Source organism: Lissotriton helveticus, chromosome 6 (genome assembly GCF_964261635.1).
Source record: "Lissotriton helveticus chromosome 6, aLisHel1.1, whole genome shotgun sequence".
In the NCBI taxonomy this organism is placed as follows: domain Eukaryota; kingdom Metazoa; phylum Chordata; class Amphibia; order Caudata; family Salamandridae; genus Lissotriton; species Lissotriton helveticus.
In genome coordinates, this window is record NC_136067.1 from 744,452,443 (window position 1) to 744,472,656 (window position 20,214).

Below are 20,214 nucleotides of genomic sequence, written 5' to 3' on the forward strand. Positions count from 1 at the left end.
TGTCTGGGTTGAGAGTTGGAGACGTCTGTGGGCTACAATAGAGATACCAAGACGCGATCGTACTCATTGTATAGGGTGTATATGAGGGTACAGTAAGGTCTTAAGTTGGGGAATGTTGTCTTTTACTGTTTATCACATGCAAAATGTAAGACTCATATTGAAAGTTTGCTATGAGACCTACGTAGAACATGCGTGGGGGATACACTGAAGATACAAACACAGTTTTTTTTTCAGGACTAACATATGATGTACTGAACACACAACGTGAAGTGGCGGGCCGGCCTCCGGGTTGTAGGCTCATGCTGTGTCAATTGCATTGTGTGAATAAAGGTCTTACAAAAAAAAAAAAAAAAAACACCCTCCAGAGCTGGAAGGGCCCCTGGAGCCTCATAGTAAAATAAAACAGCCATCTCCAACTAAACCCTCCTCACACACACACCAAGGGGTGGCAGAAGTAATAACAAATCAAGAACCAGCATCCCCCCAAGCACCCAATACCCATCCAAAACTAGAACAAAAAACTCAAGGCCACACCGTGGTTCCTGACACTCCGGGATCACAACCCGACCCTGCAAATTCGTCACCAAACTTTGCAAGAGGGGATCAAGGCTCCCCAGACAGGGACATGACCTTCCTGGTATCCCAAGAATGGAGTGAGCTAGTGGCAGCATATAACGTAACAGGACCTACTAACGGAATCAGCGAAGAATGCTCCCATCTGGCCACAGAAGGGACCGGAGATCCTCTTAATCCCTTCTGGGCAACCTTACTTAACACAATACAGCTATCCTCAACGGCACTTCAGTATCAATCGGACAAGCTTGACTTACAATTGACAGTCTTACAAAGCCTAGCAGAAGCCACCATGGGGATCGACAGAAAACTAGCTGACCTTAACGGCCTAATGAAAAGAGGCCAGGAGTCAGCTAATTTAATTCAAATCGAAAGAACCAACTGCATCTGCTCGCCAATCATCGATAAACTATCATCCATACCCACGATGTTGGGAAATCTTCTGGAGGATATAAAAACAAACATCATAAAGCCTCCCCCAATGATTGAAAGGCACGATAAGACTAAAACAGATTCAACTACAACAAAACTTGTATCAACAGAGGGAAGGCCCGACACCCCTCACATCAAAGGGACACTAGGAAACAGCAAAGACCCACACAAAATAAAAACAAGCATGCCGTGGCGCCAGCCCCCATCCACCACAAGCCTACCTGAAGAACCCCCTCAGAACATCCCCAAAAAAGGACAAACTGAGTTAGTGGAGAGCCCACCTAACGCCCGGGCACGACGAAAGCAAAAAAGAAAGGGCCGGAATAAGAAAACAACAGAACCGGAAAGTAGTGAAGAGCACAGTCATCTCATCACACCGAGAGATAAGAAGCTGCCAGGTGATAGAAAACATCAAAGGGAACTCACAAATCTCCCACCATCACCTACAAACCCATCGCAAACAAAGACGCAAACAGAAGCAGGAACAGACCAGAACCCCGCCTGCCAACCACTAAATCCGGCAACCAGAAAGCCATTAGATCAGGAACAAAAGGGGCAACGGGCCTGCCAAGCAGCAACAATACAACTAACCTTGGAAGCAAGTAGACAGTCCCGAGAGGATCCCAAACTAATCCAAACCGAAGTTATACCAAAAGACCTCCCAGAAAAATGCATCTGCAATAAAAATGAGACCAGTACCAGTGAAACAACAAAGAACCGCTGATCAACTAGTGTTGCTCACTCAGAAAACAGCCAGGCAAAAGAGAAATGGAGGTGAATCCAATAGCGGAACAACAACTTCGACACATTCACAAGCCACATGGGATTATCCATATCAAGCAACAAATGCTCCAGCAAACACCTCCCCTTGGGGAAATGGACGCGGACACAATCATATTCATTCCCGAATTTATCTCCAGAGGAAGAGTGGACACCTTAAATAGGGGTAATATTTTAAAGTTAATTAATTCAATAGAGAAATTAAAAAATTTAAAAACCACCGATATGTTATCACTTGAATTCCAACCAGCCCCCCACCCACAAGGAAACGAAACAACAAAGACCATATGGTCATCAAGGGAAGTAGCAAACCTAATTATGAACGAATCTCCAACATTTTCACAGTGGGGAATTAAGCTCGAAGCAGAAAAAAAGCCAGCCTACCCCACTCTGCTCCTTGAAGAAAGGAAACAAGAACGCACCCATCAGGCCAAATCAATACTGAAAGGAGCACTTAGCTACTCCCCAGGGCTGGATAAATATACATCGTTCTCTCACAATCCCACCACCCAGCAATCAGCATCAAGTAGTCTAAAAATTACTCGCACCATACCTGGAGATGACCCCAACTGACAAAAAGTGCCATTCTCAACACCTGACCCTACGACCCCCTCCACTAATCAAAATATGCAGTTGGAATATTAATGGCCTTTCAGACAAACTGGAGGACCTAGACACATTAAATTACTTAAACAGTTTCGACCTGATTCTCCTCCAGGAAACATGGGAACTAAATGACATTCCTCTACAAGGCTACACTACGCTGACCCATCCGGCAACCAGAGGTTCTCAATATGGCCGAAGCTCAGGGGGACTTGCAATACTCACCTCAATAACTACCATTGGTGCAGTGGAAGAAAAAAGGGCAAACATCACCCCACCAATTGAAATACAGCTCATATCACTTACAGTCAAAAACGAACAGGCCATCCAACAGATACACGTCATAAACACATACATTCACCCGAAGCACAAGAAATCTGGGTCAAGGGAACTTGTCAAAGAACTGACAAGGCTCATGGTCGAGGGGGATATGGAAAACATACATATGGCAGGAGACTTCAACCTCAACCTCTTCGGAGACAAAACCTCGGACGAAATGACGAAAGAAATGGACACCATCTGGAAAATCCCAAGCCAAGCTTTCCCCCCACGAAACAAACAAACCAAAACCTCAAGCCAGTTAGTACAAGACCTTGAGCAATTAAACCTAAGAGTGCTCAACGGACGACTCATTGAGGACATCCCTCCAGCACCAACATATTTCTCATCAAGCACTTTTTCACACCTTGACTTCATGCTTGTATCACTTCCACTGTATGAGAAAATAAGCTCGTTCAAGATAGGAGAAAGCACCCAAAGTGACCATCTGCCGCTAGAAATCAATCTTGGACTGACCTGCATGAACGAAGCAGCTGCAAAAAGATACATCGTCACAGAACACACCACCAACTACAGAAGAATAAGATGCAAGCCCACCAAGCCTGAGAAACTTCTAAATAGCGCTAAAACAATTATACACCAGACATCCAGCTCAAACAATAACCCCCTTGACGCCTGGGTAGACTTCGTAATGGAACTAGGAGCCAAACACGCAACAGAGACAAAAACTAAAAAAGGCAACAACATCGCCAGGATCATACTCGGCAAAATAACAACTGCAGAGATAAAAAATATAAAGCGAGAAATAAAAAAGTCTCTTAAAGAACTACGAAAACACCCCAACATCGAGGACACCCAAAAGAATCTCCGCAAGCTAAAAGCACAGTTAAAAAAGAAAACCTGGGAAAGAAAAAGGCAACTAAACGAGGACCTCTAGGTAAAAATCCTTCACAACTCCAAACAGAAGAATAGTTCCGGCTTTTGGAAGATCATTCACAGCCTCCAACAACCAGGCCACAAGGCATTAACTCCAACATCTCCGAATCTGACTGGGCTACCTACCTTTCAGCTCACTTCAATAAAGCCGACCCTGCAAAGGCCGAGCCTGCAGGGGGAGACAGGTCAGACGCAGTGCACAAGAGCCCGGACAACCTTGGCATATTTTCCGACAATAAAATCCAAGCCTGCAGGCGGAAACCAACCAAGGACCAAAATCCAATTGAGGCTAAACGCCTACTACCAACATTCGACTCAACCGCACTTCGAGAAGAGAACTCATTCCAGGACACACCGGACAGATTAAGAAAACTAATTCTAAAGGGCAAACTCGAGGAGGCCCCCGGTCCCAACGGGATACCGCCCATACTATACAAGACACTGCCTTCTGGTGCAACACCCTGACACCAGTATTCCACGCAATAAGAGAAACAGCAAGCATACCCACATCCTGGAGAGGCTCGATAATAAGCCCAATTTACAAAAAGGGAGCCAGGAACGACCCAAGTAGCTATCGCCTTATAGCCCTAATTGATACAGAGGCAAAATACTACGCAGGCCTAATCTTGGAGGAATTAACATCTTGGGCAACAGCAAATAACATCATCCCAGCAACCCAAACTGGATTCCGCAGCGGCCAGGGAACCTCGACAAACATCATGGCGCTAACTCTTTTGTCCGACGCAGCAAAAGCTTCCAAGAGCTCTCTCTTCACGTGCTTTATTGACTACAGCGCTGCGTTCGACCACGTAGATCGAAATAAACTCTGGCGGAAGTTGGACAGATGGGGAATCCCAGGCCCACTTTTACAGCAGCTGGTAATGTTATACACCGACACCTGGGTCAGGATCAAACTGGGCTCTGGCTCGCACCTCTCGAGACAAATCAAGACCAGTAAAGGCCTGAAACAGGGCTGCGTGCTAGCCCCCACGATGTTCAACCTCTTTCTTGCAGACCTCCCTGGTGAACTGGAGACAGTTAAATCCCATGCCCCAAGACTAGGCAACATCTCCCTCTCAAACCTCCTCTATGCAGACGACCTAGTCCTCATCAGTCGATCCCCCGTCGGCCTTCAACATCTCCTTGACAAAACCAACGCATTTTCAAAAACCAACTCATTAACAATTAACTTAAACAAAACAAAAGTAATGACAATAAACTATCACAAAAAACGGAAACCCGCATGGTTCCTGGACGGACAGAGGTTAGACCAGGTAGCCTCTTATAAATACCTAGGCGTCACAATAGACGGTAATGGTTCCTTCAAACAACAACTAGAGGAAATTCGTCGAAAGGGCACGACATTCTACCTATCGATAAAGCCGCTGCAGAAAGCACTCCCTGAACGATCACTGGGCCCTCTCCTACAGGTATTAAGAGCTCGCCTACAGCCCATGCTTACCTATGGTAGCGAATCCATGAGAGGCAAAGATGCAACAACACTAGATAAAACCATCAGTCGAGCATACAGGGCAATATTTCATCTCCCCACCAACTCATCACCCGCACAAATTCGCCTCGAATTCGGCCTCCAGAAACAAGCGGTGGAGAGAAGAGGCGCATATCTAAAAAGCTGGCAGAAAATCAGATACCGACCACGGATCCTTAAACGCCCATCTTTGGACCGAACTAACCATCAGAGTCAACTCACCTGCAAGGACCTATTTAATGGAATCATTGAAGGTCTTAGGACTTGCAGACTTATGGGAGTCGGCAACTGACCTTGGCACCTTCAAAAAAGTGGTGTCAAACGTCACCAAGATGGTCTCATCAATTGAGGACAAAGCCACCCTAGCTAAAAGAGCTCACGGATGGGTCGTGTTGAATGGCTACAGTGCTCTAAAACCACAAGAGTATCTAACGACGGGCCTCACACAGAAGACAAAAAACAAGTTCCTCAATATGCGCATGGGCAGGATTCCTATAGCTCCGCATCTGGCTCCATGGACAAGGGAGAATCCTGCTAATCAATGCCGCCTCTGTCTTTCTGCGAAAGAGGACCTCATACACATTATCTGCATTTGCACAAACCTACAGGACATAAGGCGCTCCTTGTTTCGGGCTCTATGGAATCAGAAGGGCATAAGGAGCTGCAGGCAGGCCGTGATGCTCTGTTTTAATCCTGACGAAACTCAGCTAAACTGCAGAACAACAACATTTTTTGATATAGTGGCCACAAGATTGAACGAAAAATCCAGAGGGTCTTCTCAAGCAGAAGAAAAACAATAATAGAGCAAACACCCCTGGCTATCACGGTCTTCGAATTTTGAAAACTAACAAGGCCACGAAAACCTCACTGATTCTTATGTAACCAAAGCTGAGACTTTTATACTTTTAACACTTGAGCTATTGCACCTTACTTGTTTTAAGAAAATATTGACCTTTTAAAATTTGTATTTTTCAAAATTGTGAGTTTGTATTAACTGTACAATAAAAGAAACTATAGTTAATCTGGGTGTATCTATCATTCGTAACCCAGTAGGCATCGTCAGTTGGGATGGTCCGTCATGGCGTTTAAAGACCCTGCCAGGTGATGTAAGACCAGGTAAAAGCCCTGACAATTTAGCTATAGAAATGCAGAGCTTCTTGGCACAGGAGCCCACCTCACCCTACTTGTTGTAGTAGCATGTGTCCTTAGTGTTGTCTGTGCGAACTTGGACCAGCCTCCCTTTGATTGTTGACAGGAAGGCCTTCAATACCAAGCAAATAACCTGTAACTCCAGCAAACTGATGTGGAGATGAGTATCCGCCAGAGATCAAACTCCTCTAATCTCTACCTCTCCCAGATTGCCCTCCCCAGCTCAGTAGAGAAGCATTTGAAATTACTGTCAACTCTGGGTTGGGTAGGGAGAGATCTGCCTCTGGTCCAACTGCGATTGTGCAGCCACCATGCCAGATCTTTTGCACTTTCCTCCGACATCTGGATTAATCTGACAGGTTCCCCTTGTGCTGGGCCCACTTAGACTTCAGATCACATTGTAGAGCTCGCGTGTGTTATCTGGCATGGTCGGTGAGCAGGATGCAGGTTCTAGCCGGCCAAGAAGTCTCAGAGCCACCATCATCGAGATAAGGGACAGAAGATGCAACATTAATAATAATAGTAATAATAAAAACAACAATTTGATATTGCGAACGAATCACCCCAACAGGGGTATCTCGTCTAGGATCTAGAACAGTTCAGTTTTTAGTGCTTCACTGAAATTGCTGTAGTCAGGGCAAGTTCGGACAGAAAAAGGCAAATTTTTCCAGAAAGTGCCAAACAGGAAAAGGTTCTATCACCAAATCTAGATGGTCGAATGCGTGGAATCAATAGAAGCTCCTTATCACTGGAATGCAAATTCGTAGTGGGATGATAGCTCTTATCCTTCTAACAGAGTGACTGAGACCCTTTTGCCTGCAAAGCTTCATAGATGAAGCACCATATTTTGAAAACAATGATTTTCTTTAACGGCAACCGGTGTAAAGATTGTAGAAGAGGAGTAGAGGGCGTTCTGAGAGGATGGTTACAGATCAGCCGTGCGGCAGTGTTTTACACTACTTGAAATTCGGCTATTAGTGACTCGTTGATAGAAGCCGATAATAAGTTTCTGTAATCCAACTGATTTACAAGAAGAGCCTGTACTAAGGTCTTTTTGGCTGGCAAAGGAAGAAACAACAGGGTTTTCTTTAATAGGGGTAACATGTAACAGCGAGAGCCTGTAGTTGATGGAACCTGCTCTTTCATATTGAGTTCCTGGTCTACCTTAACGCCGAGATTTATTAATACCTTACTGGGAGAGGGGGCCATGCCCAGCTCCGGTGGCCACCAATCCGGAGTCCACAGATCTTGGGCTTTCCCAAACAGAATAATCTCAGTTTTTCCTGAAGTCAGCTGGAGAAAGTTATCTGACATCCAGCCCGCCATAGCCTTCATTCCAGCCATGAAGCGGACCTTCACTTTGTCAATATTTTCATTAAAGGAATTGACCAACTGAGTATCGTCCAAATAAGACACAGTATCAAACCTGTATGCGGTGATGCCTTTGGCTAGGGGTGCCACATTGAGTTCATAGCCAGAATATCCTTGACATGATGATCCAGGGGAAAGGCCCAAAAGCACATTGTATCCAGGATGGCTAAGATGAAAGGGAGCCTCAGCAGAGTCAGTTTTGGCTTTGGAGGGTTAATGGAGAGCCACAACAATGTCAAGAGTTTTGCTATTGTCTGTTGTTGGTCTGCTATTGACTGTGGTGAGCCCACCTTCAACAACCAGTTGTCATGGCAGGGCAACACCAACACCTTTGTGAACACCAGAGGGATATTGGTGAGCCCGAAAGTGCCGGTGTGCCTGCAGGACGGGGATGTGAAAATAGGCATCTTGCAGGTACAACACCAACATCCAGTCCCCAGGATCCAGGGCAGAAAGAACGTAGGCCAGCGTAAGCATCTTTCATTTTTCCATGCGCAGGAAGACATTGAGAGGACACCGATCCAAGATTGGATCTCTGGCACAAGGAAGCAGCACGAATAACATACAGTCACTTATTCAGAGACCAGTACCCTCTCTATGGCTCCTTTGGCCAAAAAACCTACATCCCCTGTCTCAAAACAAACACATGATCGAACTGAAACAGTTCCTATGTTGGTGGCAGGTGCGATGGCACGAAAAGCAATAGAAGGGTGTAACCCCATTGGATAATTTGAAAGACCCACCTGTCAGATCAAATGCTCTGCCACCCCTGAAGGAAGTGGATGACCATGCCTCCTAACAGATGACTTTATACAGCTAATGGTGCACTAAGGAGGTTTTGAGGTTATTGTAAGTGTGGCAAAGGTAGGTACCATCAAAGGGCATTACATTAGGGACATTTGAACATCCCCAGAGAAGCCAGTAGATCTCATCCATGTGTGGCGCCGGAGCAGCATGCTTGTCTCAACAGTCCTTCCTAGACATGCAGTGGTATATAGCTCCAGATTACTGACGTTGCCACATTCTGTCTATCCTTAATGATTTATGTCAAGGAAGCCAGTAAGTCTCCTGGGACTGCCGGTAAGATCTCGCCACTATGTCCCAAAGGGCATGGGTGTAACGACCAGGGAGGCAGCTGATGCTGACTGGCCTTAAACTAAGACTGGCCTAGGAAAATATTCTCTTGTCAAAAATTTTCACATTTGGCCTCTATGTCAGGAGGGATGGTATTAGGCTTGACTCTGCTGGTGGACATCTGCACCACCAACCTCTCAAAAGTAGGATGTGGACTTTAAAAAAAATCAGAGTCATCTGGAGTTAGTCTATGGCGACGGGTGATCTGTCAACTGACCGTGGGTTGGGGGAACCAGAACACTTGTTTGCTCAAGTTCCCAATAGCTTGTTCCATATACTTCCATTCACCAAACTGCCAGGGGTCTCGGAAGTGACATTACATGCCCTTTGACCCCCTCCAATGATGTCACAGAAAATGATATCATAAGACCTTTGACCCAATGACATTACAGGAAGTGACATCATGTTACCTTTGGGCGATATGACGTTAAAGAAAGTGACGTGATACTGCCTTTTGACCCAGTGCCATCACAGGAAGTGGCACATCTGACCTTTGGTTTGCTGCACCACACATAGAGGCTGGAAAATCTCTAGCAGCTAAAAATGAAATACTCAAAAAACAAACATAATTTATGCAAATCCTGCAGAAAATCCACAAGTACATTGTCAGTGTAAGAATCATATAACTGGAAGGTCAATGGGCAAGTAATGCTCTATATAAGTGTACTTGCTTACCCCAGGTAAGGAGACATTGCACCTTACCAGGTTTATTTTCAATAATTTATTTTTCAGATAAAAGTGCACATCATCAGTGGAATACATGTGTCAATCAGTAGTGCGCTTGTTCCACATTAGTGTATGGACAGTATTTTAGAGTGTTAAGAAAAGGAGGTCACCGGATTCATTGGAAAAGTGTTGACTTAAGAGTTATGGGTGATCTACCAGGTAGAAAGACAGATGTTACTCACATAGAAGTGGATACTGGTTGCCATACGGATATTGCATGAATGATGAGAAGAGAATAGTGGGTGTCAAGCCGTACTTTAATGGCTGCAAATCAATAGTCTAACAGACATATGCTGCTGCTGGTCTTCCTTCAAAAGAGACAACAAATAAATGGTTGCCTGCATGTAAGGAAACAAAGAGGGCAAGCGTTCAAATGTCCACAGCTGATAGTGCAGCATATACAGTTAACATATCTGTTAGACCTGGCATCGATTGACGCAGTTTCCTCTGTCTTTTTGCCTCCGACATCCTGTTTTTGACTGTGTGCTGCATTTCATTTTTGCTGGTGTAAGGACTCTAGGCACTATGCCACTGCTGACCAGTGCTAAAGTGCAAGTGCTTCTTGTCTAAAATGTAATGCTAATTGGTTTTTCCATGATTGGCATATCAGATTTACTAGTAAGTCCCTAATACAGTGTATCATGTGTGCCCAGGGCTTGTAAATCAAATGCTGCTAGTGGGCCTGCAGCACTGATTGTACCACCCACATAAGTAGCCCTGCAAAAATATCTCAGGCCTGCCACTGCAGTGTCTGTGTGTGCTATTTTAAACTGCCACTTCGACCTGGCAAGTGCACCCACTTTCCAGGCACAAACCTACAATTTTATTACATGTAAGGCACCCTTAATGTAGGCCTACAGTACTCAAATGGGCCGGGTGCAGTGTATTTAAAATGTAGTACATGTACTGTTGTGTTTTACATGTCCTTGTAGTGAAATACTGCTAATTTCATTTTTCACTACAGCTAGACCTATCTCTCCCATAGGGTAGCATTGGGGCTGCCTTGTAACATCTCACAAGTGTATCTGACAATTGAGAGCTGGTAGAAAATTGGAGCTTGGGGGTCTCTGGACTCACAATTTAAAAACACATTTTAGTGAAGGTGGTTTTTAAATTGCAGGTCAGAAAATGCCACTTTTAAAAAGTGGGCTTTTTCTTACGTAACCATTCTGTGCCTTTGCCGGTCTGTTAAATACATGTGTGAGCTAGGATGACAGTTGGGCTGTTTTTGCATTCACTCTAAACAGTCACACAAAGGGAGCTGAGGTGTGCTCTGCATATCCCGATGACCCATCACCAGGCTGTTGGGCCTTCCTGAGCTAGAGTGGTGGGAGGAGTTGACACCGACACTTGAATAGGGCTGTGCCTGTCCTCACAAAAAGAAGTCTCCACCCCCTGTAGTGTGTCTGGAGACAGGCCATGGAAAGGTAGGGTCTTGTGTACTACAAAGACTTCCATTTAAAGTGTGCCTATTTCAAAGGCTGAAATGGGCATAAGTACTGGACCTCAGACACCATATACTGAGAACACTTCTGGACAGAGGACATTCTGCCAGGGAGAGAAGCTAGATCAGCCGTCAGGAGGGACTGCCACTGTGTGGTTTGTTTGCTGTGGTGTTCTGCTGCTTCCTGCTTCTGTACTGGGAGTGAAAGGACTGGGCTTTGCTTTCTGTATCCTACTTCCAAGTTTCTCCAATGGTTTGAGTTGAGCTTGCCTTCTGTTAAGAAGTCTTAGGGCCATCAAAGACTTCACCTGCCAGTAACTGGTCTCTTCTGCTGAGAGTCCTGGCTTGCCACGTGGTGCCAAATCCAGTTCCTGGCACCTTGGAAGTGAATTCTGGTGATTTCAAGGAGATCAAGGTGATCTTCTGTGACAAAGGGCACTGCATTTCAGAATCCTAAAGAGAACTTCAATCCACTCCACATCCTTTGGATGTCATGCTCAGATGTGTCTCTAAGGAAGTGACAGACCATAAGATCGAAATAGGTAAAGGTGATTATGCCTGGTTCCAAGTAAGAGTCACCTTATGAAGTAAATCTTTCCCTTGGTCAGTCAATCAAGAAAAGCCCAGATGTTCCCAATTTTCCATAAGCTCGACCAACAACTCATATTTTTGTAATGCTTCCTGCAACACCCATGTTATCGGTCTCGGGTGCTTCAAGGATATTAGAAGGTTGTCTGTGCCAAATCGACAGAAAATATGTATGCCTGCTAATGTCATATCAATATCTGTGAGACCATTTCTCAAAATGTTCACTAATATCTCCATTACCAATGTTAACAGAATTGGTGACCCAAGACACCCATGATAAAAGTCTCTTGCTATTTCTCAATGTTCTTAATATGATTTTCCACATTAATATCCACAATTCTATGCCCGCCTTGAAAGAAGACCAAAATGTATTTGCTTTCATACAAACTGAAATGCCCATCTCATTGAGTTAAGCCTATTTTTGCCATTTGAGAATCCGAAGGGGGTTATAAGGGACAGTCTTTGATTTCTACAGTGACATTCCTCCGTCTCAGTTTCAGCATAGTGATTTACCCAGCTCATGTATCAGCCTGTTAGTTTGTCTTTCACTGCTGTGAAAAGGCACTCACTGTAGGAATCTTCTAAATGCCTCTTTTGGGTAGAAGTAGTGCCCAACTGCATTCATTGTTTCCAGGGAATATTTTATGCAAGTACAATTTTTCATATGTGTCTCTTTCAAAACATATGGATCATACACAGCCTTCATCCAGCGGGTGTGGTCTGCATTGTCTCTTGCACACACGTTCACAATGCTTGTTCCTTGCAAGCCATGGGTAACCCCTTATCACCAGGTCACCACTGGCCACTTTTGGCATGCTGCAGTGTACTCTATTCCATTAGATAGGCCTCATCTCATTTCCAACAATTCTAATGTGGTATTAACAAGAGGATGTGTACCTGTTACGTATATGAGGGTCCAAATTAATGAACATGTAAATTGTGTCCCCAGACAGGTTTCAGGTATCAGCAAAGACACCTGGTATTGTAAATCTCACTGAATGGCTGGGGGAAGGGGTGCAGCCAGGGCAATCCTTAGCTCTGTGAAGAGGTAATTGTTCACATCACCAAGGACATCACCAAGGACACGTCCACTAACGTTGCCCACCGCAGACCTACTATTATAGTGGGTTCCGGTAAATCCTGGGGTAGAACAAGAACCGGGTTTAAATGTTTTTGGGAATAACGTGTGGGAGGAAATCTATGTTTCTGTGCCTATTCCTATAGGTTTTCCCAGAGCGTTTGGCAAGGAAATTTTGGCTGCAAAAACTTGTACTTATGAGGAGAACTGTTACTCGGCCCTTCAAAATTAACCTGCGACTCATACTGATGGCCTGAATAGATAGGTTAACAGGAATGCTCAAAGCAAGGGGATGGTAGCAAGGATGGTTTCTGTAGAACAAGCAAACGTTTTAATATTAGGGCAGAAAAGCTGAGAAGCTTGGGATTCCCTTTAGGGAACATCCAAACTGACCACTGCTGCAACGGAGATTGCACTTGCATAACAACCTGGATGGACTGTGAGGGTATGGTGATACATATGTCTAAAGTTGAACATAACAAGCAGGAAGAAGCGTTAATCATCTGCCTCACACGGAGTGAAAAAGCACACTATTTCATTGATGCGCGTTTGCTATTAGATGGAAAAACAATATGGGCTGTGTACAATCAAAAGGCAAAAACACAGTGACAGGAGCAGACAAATGCAATGTGTTTAGCGAACTGAACAGTAATGAGTTTGTGTGGCTTCTAGTCTGCTAGGCATAGTAGTAGAATGCACACGTGGCATACAAATTGCTTCAGCCTCTGGGTGCCGTGTCGTTAAGATCAGTTCCTGCTGCTTTTATTGTGTCGACTGTAGTACCAGACATTTGCAACAGAAAGTGGTGCATCTGGTTCAAAATGTAAGGAATTATCTGCCGTTATTGCAACCGGAGTTTGTTAAAGTGGCAAGACTTAACATGCTGTAGCAGGAGTGTTCCGTCCATTGGTCCTGCAAGAGATAGGGAACGGCGGGAACTGAATGACAAGACAGCAGACCGACGCCTGTTTCTTACTGGCAACCAGACACTAACTTTGAATCCGAACAAGACGATACGTTGACTTTCAACAGTAAGGAACACAGGTAGAGAATGAATTGTTGACATTGTGAGAACTCGGCGGGGTGTGTATGGGCAGGGGTCAGTGCCCCCCACCTCCTTCTAATCAAGAGGGATACCCAAGCACTTCTTATAACCTTTGGCATCGGCCACAAGGTAAATTCACAAAAAAGCTGCAAAAGCAAGTACCCAGATTATTACACACAGCCATTCAGCAATGCCAGGCGTCACAGGCAGACACAGACACACCTGGACGATTCTGCTGTAAACATTTTGGCGGCCCAGAAAAAGGATGGCGGATTGCAAAGCTAGATTTACTGGTGATGCACTGTGGAGCAATCACTTTGCAACATTATGGTTGACCACCAACATAGGATAATACTTACCTTTAGGATACTATCATATTCAAAGGTGTACCTGGCCTGGCCAAAGAGCCTCTAAGGTGCTTGATCACATAATAACCTGCGCCACTAAAAAACATGGAAATTCAAGTAATACTATTTTGGACAAAGAGAATGAAAGTTGGTTGAATAAAAGGGAAGCAATTAGACGCATAGAAAAGCAGCATTGAAAACGTATCACATTTTACGCCCTAGGTATAAGTGTGGGTGCCCATGAAAAGCTCCGTAGGTTTAGCCCAGTTCTGTAGGAGCTGGAGGCTGGACTGTCAGGAAGGTGTGGTAAGATGGTCTGCAATAATTTTCACAGGCCGAGCCTAAATCACACTAACAGAAGTAGACAAAATCCAATCTTTTAATCCGTATCATACAAATGGAGAATCATGTCCGCTTATATTCCTTGATCTATCGACAACCTTTGACAGTGTGAACCACAACATTTAACTAATCACTTTAAGGACTCAAATGAGTTTGTGCAGAACAGTCCTCAAATGGTTCTCCTCTTATGTCAGCAATCCCCTCCAACAAATTAAACAATAGCACTTCCTATCAAATCCAACCCATATCAACCAAGGAGTTCCTCAAGGTTTCATTCTAGCACCGATCCTCTTTAACCTGGACATTGAACCCCCAACCACAGGCAAAAATTCAGTACCATTTAACTTTATGCAGATGGCACCCAATTCTACCTAAAAATCTCCTTCCTGGAGGAAATAATTCCTCTTAGCCAAACACTGACAAAACGCAAGCCTGGCTCGCATCTAAACACTCAAAACTAATTCCACTGAAAACGGACTTATTTCTCATTCCCCCCACAATCCACCCCCAATACATAACTATCTCCACCAACTGAATGCCTGAGACTGCGTACCAAAAACCATTGCCTATACAAAATCTATCTGAATCTCCCTTGACAAACACCTAAACATGATCATCCACATCAACTCCACCACCAAAGGTGCACTATACCAGTTCAGGATTCTTAAGTAAATCAAGACACTCATTCCATTTTCCAATTTCCGCAATTTGGTACCAGCTCTTTCAATATCCAGACTAGATTACAGCAATGCAGTTATCACCACCACGCTCAAATCTCAACTGGCACCCCTTAGGTCTTTTTGCAAAATGCCTGCAAGGCTAGTAACCGGGATAAATCGATATGATCACATAACGCCCCTTCTGGGTGCTTTAAAGTGACTAGCTATCAAAGCTTGGTGAACTCTAAACATAGCTTGTATTATACACAAAGTACTACACCAAGGAACCTGGCACAGAAACTACCCCTAGCAATTGGAAGCTGCACACTGAGAAGCTCAAACTCTCTACTCGAAGAACCCCCCCAGATTCTGATGCAGTGTAAAACTGCTCATTCTTTACATGAAATTTAAACACACTATGAGAATGAAAACAGACATAAAATGAACGTGCACCTTGCACAGGGTTCTAAAATGTCAATGATTATCAGAACTTTAGTAAAAGGATGTAAAAGCATGCTTAAATTGTAGAATTTAGTCGAAATCATATATTGTATCTCATTGAACTAACATATTAGTTCATATAGTAATAAACCATTCCTAGTTATGAAACAATTAAGAAATGAGGATATTACATTTATAACTAAAATGTGTATTAAATAATCTTTGATAATAATTGATATGTGATAGCATATTTGCAATAAGTATTGAGCCTATTTTCCACTAAACCAGGTTAGATGATACATCAATATAATGGCTATAACTTTTCTAATGTCTTTAAACTGTCTTAGTAATCATAATGAGTTATGCCTATCATTGAACATTGACATGCATTGATTCTGGATATTACTACGCTTAATAACGCACCGTTGAAGTTGCACTTGCTCATATAACAGTGTATTCGTTCTTTACTCGTGCCATACTATTTTAAATGTTTTGTCACATGACATATAAACAACAGAATTTCTTTGCAGACTTGTTCATGTAACTTTCTTGTACTTTCCCATGAGAAACCAGAGGAAATTGAAACAACTTGTATTCGACTTATTGATACTTACTTGAGGACTAACTTGATGCTACTACTGGTACAGAATGTTTCAGAAATTAATGGTATTTTGTAAAGCTAGCCAGTGTGACCAGGACGAAAACTCTATTCTCATGATCTATATGGGAGAATATTGAAACGTTTATTAACTAAGACTTTGGCAGCTAAAATTTACAGCATGGGACATTGTACGTTGATGGCATTACGATGGTGTGACAAAGAGGGTGTTACAGCCGGATTGTTAAACTATATTATTCAAAAGAAACGAGAAAACTTCCTGGCATTCTTGAGAGCATCTCCCTGCCTCATGCTTTATACCATGCGCTTGGTGCCATTGCCTTTTTCCTGATTTACTGGCTGACGCTCTAGCTCTCCGATTTCGCTTAACCCTTTGTCGATTTTGAGCTGGTTAGCTTGCTGGCAAACTCACTTAAGACTGCTGGGAACTTGTGGACTTTTTCTGCCCCTGAAAAGGTAGGAATCCTCTGCCTTGCGGACTTCCTCGATCTTCTGGCCAAACCATATCCTAAATGCCCCTTTTCCAGATTCCTTTTGATTTTGTCGATTTAGTAGAAGCTCTTTCTTGATTTATCTAGACTAGCGAATTTGAAAATGTTACCTTTAGTTTCTGTATTAAAGTGTAGAGTTATATTAAACCTGTAACGACTTATTTAAATCATCAACTAAATTCCTAATGATTGTTTGATGAGTTGATGACAATTACTAAATTTTATAAACATTAACTGAAACCTGGAAATGTCTTACGTTTCTTAACTATTCTTTACGTAGAGATTGTGTTTAAAAATACATTTGTAATGTATAGCAGAGATAGCCAAAAATTGTTTACAGAACATCAGGTTATATTATTACTCTGTTTAGCTGCAGCCGAACTTCTAATATATGTGATTTTGGCTTGTTTAAATTTCCTTAGGAAATTTGGACTAGCTGTCACCATTCTGTATATTTACAGTATGGTCTTGAGAATAATTTATTTGAACCTGATTACCGATTTGTAGGTTGGTTACTAATTCCTGGTCCTTGTTCAGTAACCAACATTGACACCTTAAAATCCTTCCCCTCTTAATGCGTTGATCAAGGTTCATCGGAGGACCAAGTGAAGAGAATCTTAAAATCCTTCCCCTCTTAATGCGTTGATCAAGGTTCATCGGAGGACCAAGTGAATAGAATCTAGTACATGTATATAGAAAGTTGTTATTATTGGGCCTAGTGTAAAAATAGAGACAAAACGCTGGGTCGATTAAAAAAAGTAAGCACCTACTCTCGATCCTTCACTGGCAGAACACCCAGGATATACAACTCCTTACGAACAGAGATTCACACAAACCCCTCCTTTCTGATCAGCAAGAAAGATCTACTTAACACAATGGTCGACCAGATTAAGCGAAGGTCGTCTGTACTAAGCTGAAGCAATCACACTACTGGGAACCAATCACTGTAAACTGCTTGGATGCATACGATAGAAATGTAGCATTACCTGTATATCTCATCCCACACTACTACCAATCTATATGGTAAAGCAAATACACATGTATACTGCCTCGACACATCTTACACAACCACACAATTACAGTTTTTCCTGGGAATTTCGATTCTGCGGCCTAACTGTAGATATTGTAACCAACAAAATCAAACTGTAACCTGCACCATAAACTACCTGCATAAGTTGTAATCATCATGCTTAAACTGCAAGTTGCCTGCAAATATTATGTTACTCTATATTTGGTATGCTATCTAATTATGTACAGTGCTCTGATAATCTAGGGTCTTGGTTGTTCTTCACAAAACTATCAATAAATATAGATAAAAATAAATACAAAGACTACAATGCACAAGGATCCCTTGCAATATCAACAACAATGGGCATAAACGTGTGCAGAGGGCAAGGAGTAAAGCTTAGATTTAGTTGGGCACAGCCTTTCACATAGGAGGCTTCTAGCCAATGTGGATAGCTTCAGGGTAATCCCTTCAGAGGCAAATACATTGATTACTTTAAAAAACATAGGGGGCAGGGGGCTAAATAAAGAGTGGATTTGAGGCAAGTGTGGTCATCGAATGGGGCAATGGTTTAGATGATATCAGACAGCACTATTTTTAAACATGCAAAGATGTCTACTAATAAAGGTTAGCAAGAAGTAAATACGAGGCATAGATAAGGGAACTCCACTGGTGGGAAGGGAACTGGTGTGATACGCTCGTCTGGTCTGAGCGGTTCAACCAAAGACAATCCATCATCATTTGCATAACTTGCTGAATTGGACAGAAAAAAAGCTTTTTCGAGCTCAAACAGATCAAAAGTTATTAAAAACGGTACCGCATGGGTTGCTGCGCAGTGGCAGGCCTTCCTTCTATCGCGCAGCTGCAGGTCACCTCATACCTGTCAGTTGCCGATTGCTATATTTAGGTATACAACTGATAATAATAAGATGAAATAGTTATAGTTGCCCTTACGGCGTAATATATGCAGCAGCGGCAAAACAGTGAGATAGTGCTGCTTGGAAGTGTGCCGCATTAAGCTGCATACTTTGCTTCTAGTTGCTACATAATCACTTCTCAAGAGAGACATAATACTTTTAATTGTAGAGCACGGCACTTCTCAGAAACAAGGAGAGTACCTGCACTTCTATTTTTTATTTCAAGCACTGTGCATACTTTAATCAACGTTGATGAAATGTTGGCCCTCCCCTGTCGCATAATTGCAGTGGGCCTATAGTGGAGTCACAAGTGTCACCCTTGTTTTAAAAGAGAGCAACAGGGCTCCACGAACACGGTTTGCGTCTTGGGCCTGAGTAAAACAAATAAAGCCCTATAGCATAGGGTGACCAGAATTTTAAAGCCAAAAACCGGGACATTTCACAAAAATAGAATAAGGACTACAATTTTACTTCAAGCGATGAGAGCGCTCCTCAGCAGAGAATTACAGAACAGGCAGTAAGAACATACATAAAATGCAATTTGTAAGCCTAGTAGCTTGCCTGTTAATTAAATTGCTTTCTTGAAACAACTGCTAACTACCTCTGCTTTGTAAAACATAAAAAACACCTCCCACCGTTTTCAGTCGACCCTCTCTAAAAACGGGGACATGAGCTAAATTTCTTGAAATTTGCTGGGACATCTGGTTAAAAACAGGGACCGTCCTGGCAAAACGGGGACGCCTGGTCACCCTACTATAGCAAGGATGGCAAGGAATAAAAGGGGCAATTTATTAAGAGTGCTGATAAAGGTATAGCTTCGTGTGAGACAATGAGCAAAACAGAATACACCTGTCACCTTCTTAATCGTCCACCTTAATCCGGTCTACCTGAAGTATCTTTCGAAGCCCAACAAAAGAGCCTCTGATCTCTGGTTTAGCGCAGAGCCGGCCACTCTGTTATGATGCTATATTGATCTACAACGCAGAGCAGGGTCAACAGTTCACGGGAAACGCAGCAACATCTTCTAGGCGCTACGTCGCTACATTTCACCTCTGATGCACGTACGGAATAAGCATGTGTGAATCTACCAGGAACTGACATTTGACGTTTTAGACATCGGCGAACAAAAATTGCCACAGACTCCCCAGAAATTCGCGCCCAAGCTGCACTGCCCTACTCACCCGCCGTGCTCTGTGGTGGTTGCTGCCCAGGGCTAAAATAGCGCCACGAGCGGTGTGCAGGCAGAACAGGTGACAGGCACACATGCAGCGCCCATCGCAGTATTGTTAGGTTTGACAATATTGTACAACCTCGACTTCCCGTAAAGAAAGACCAATACAAGCCGAACCCACAAAATGAGAGGACCGGCTTCAAAGACAACAACAAACCACCGTGTTCTGATAAAGAACTAGACTGCAAGTTCAGTTAACGATAAAGGGAAGAACCTTCTACGGCCATATTGTGCTTGAGAAACTACAGAACAATATTATAATATAATAGAACAGTTTGTAGAGGTTGGACAAAAAATTGGTTTCAGCCGCAAAGCTGGATAAATACCTTCGTCTTAGTGACTCGTTTTCATTAAAGGAAATGCCCTGAGCAACAGCTGAACGTTTCGTGACCGCTGTACACTTGATTCGGATGGTAACACTTTATTGTCGGGATTAGGAAGTATGCCAAATCTTTTCAACAGGATGACAGGTGGCGCTGTTTGGTAATCTAATGTGTAAGTGCAACAAATGATCGAAGGAATGCTGAATGAGTC

General features: G+C 43.3%; 1 protein-coding gene across 1 annotated transcript in view; it reads right to left on the bottom strand.

The window, feature by feature from the left end:
- The window catches only part of MANEA (mannosidase endo-alpha), a 300,577-nt gene extending 280,801 nt beyond the window's left edge, over window positions 1–19,776 (bottom strand). The window contains exon 1 of the mRNA XM_078648240.1: window positions 19,631–19,776. The gene's annotated coding sequence lies outside the window, so the exon portion shown is untranslated. The remainder of the gene's footprint in view (window positions 1–19,630) is intronic.
- Window positions 19,777–20,214: the final 438 nt, after the last annotated feature.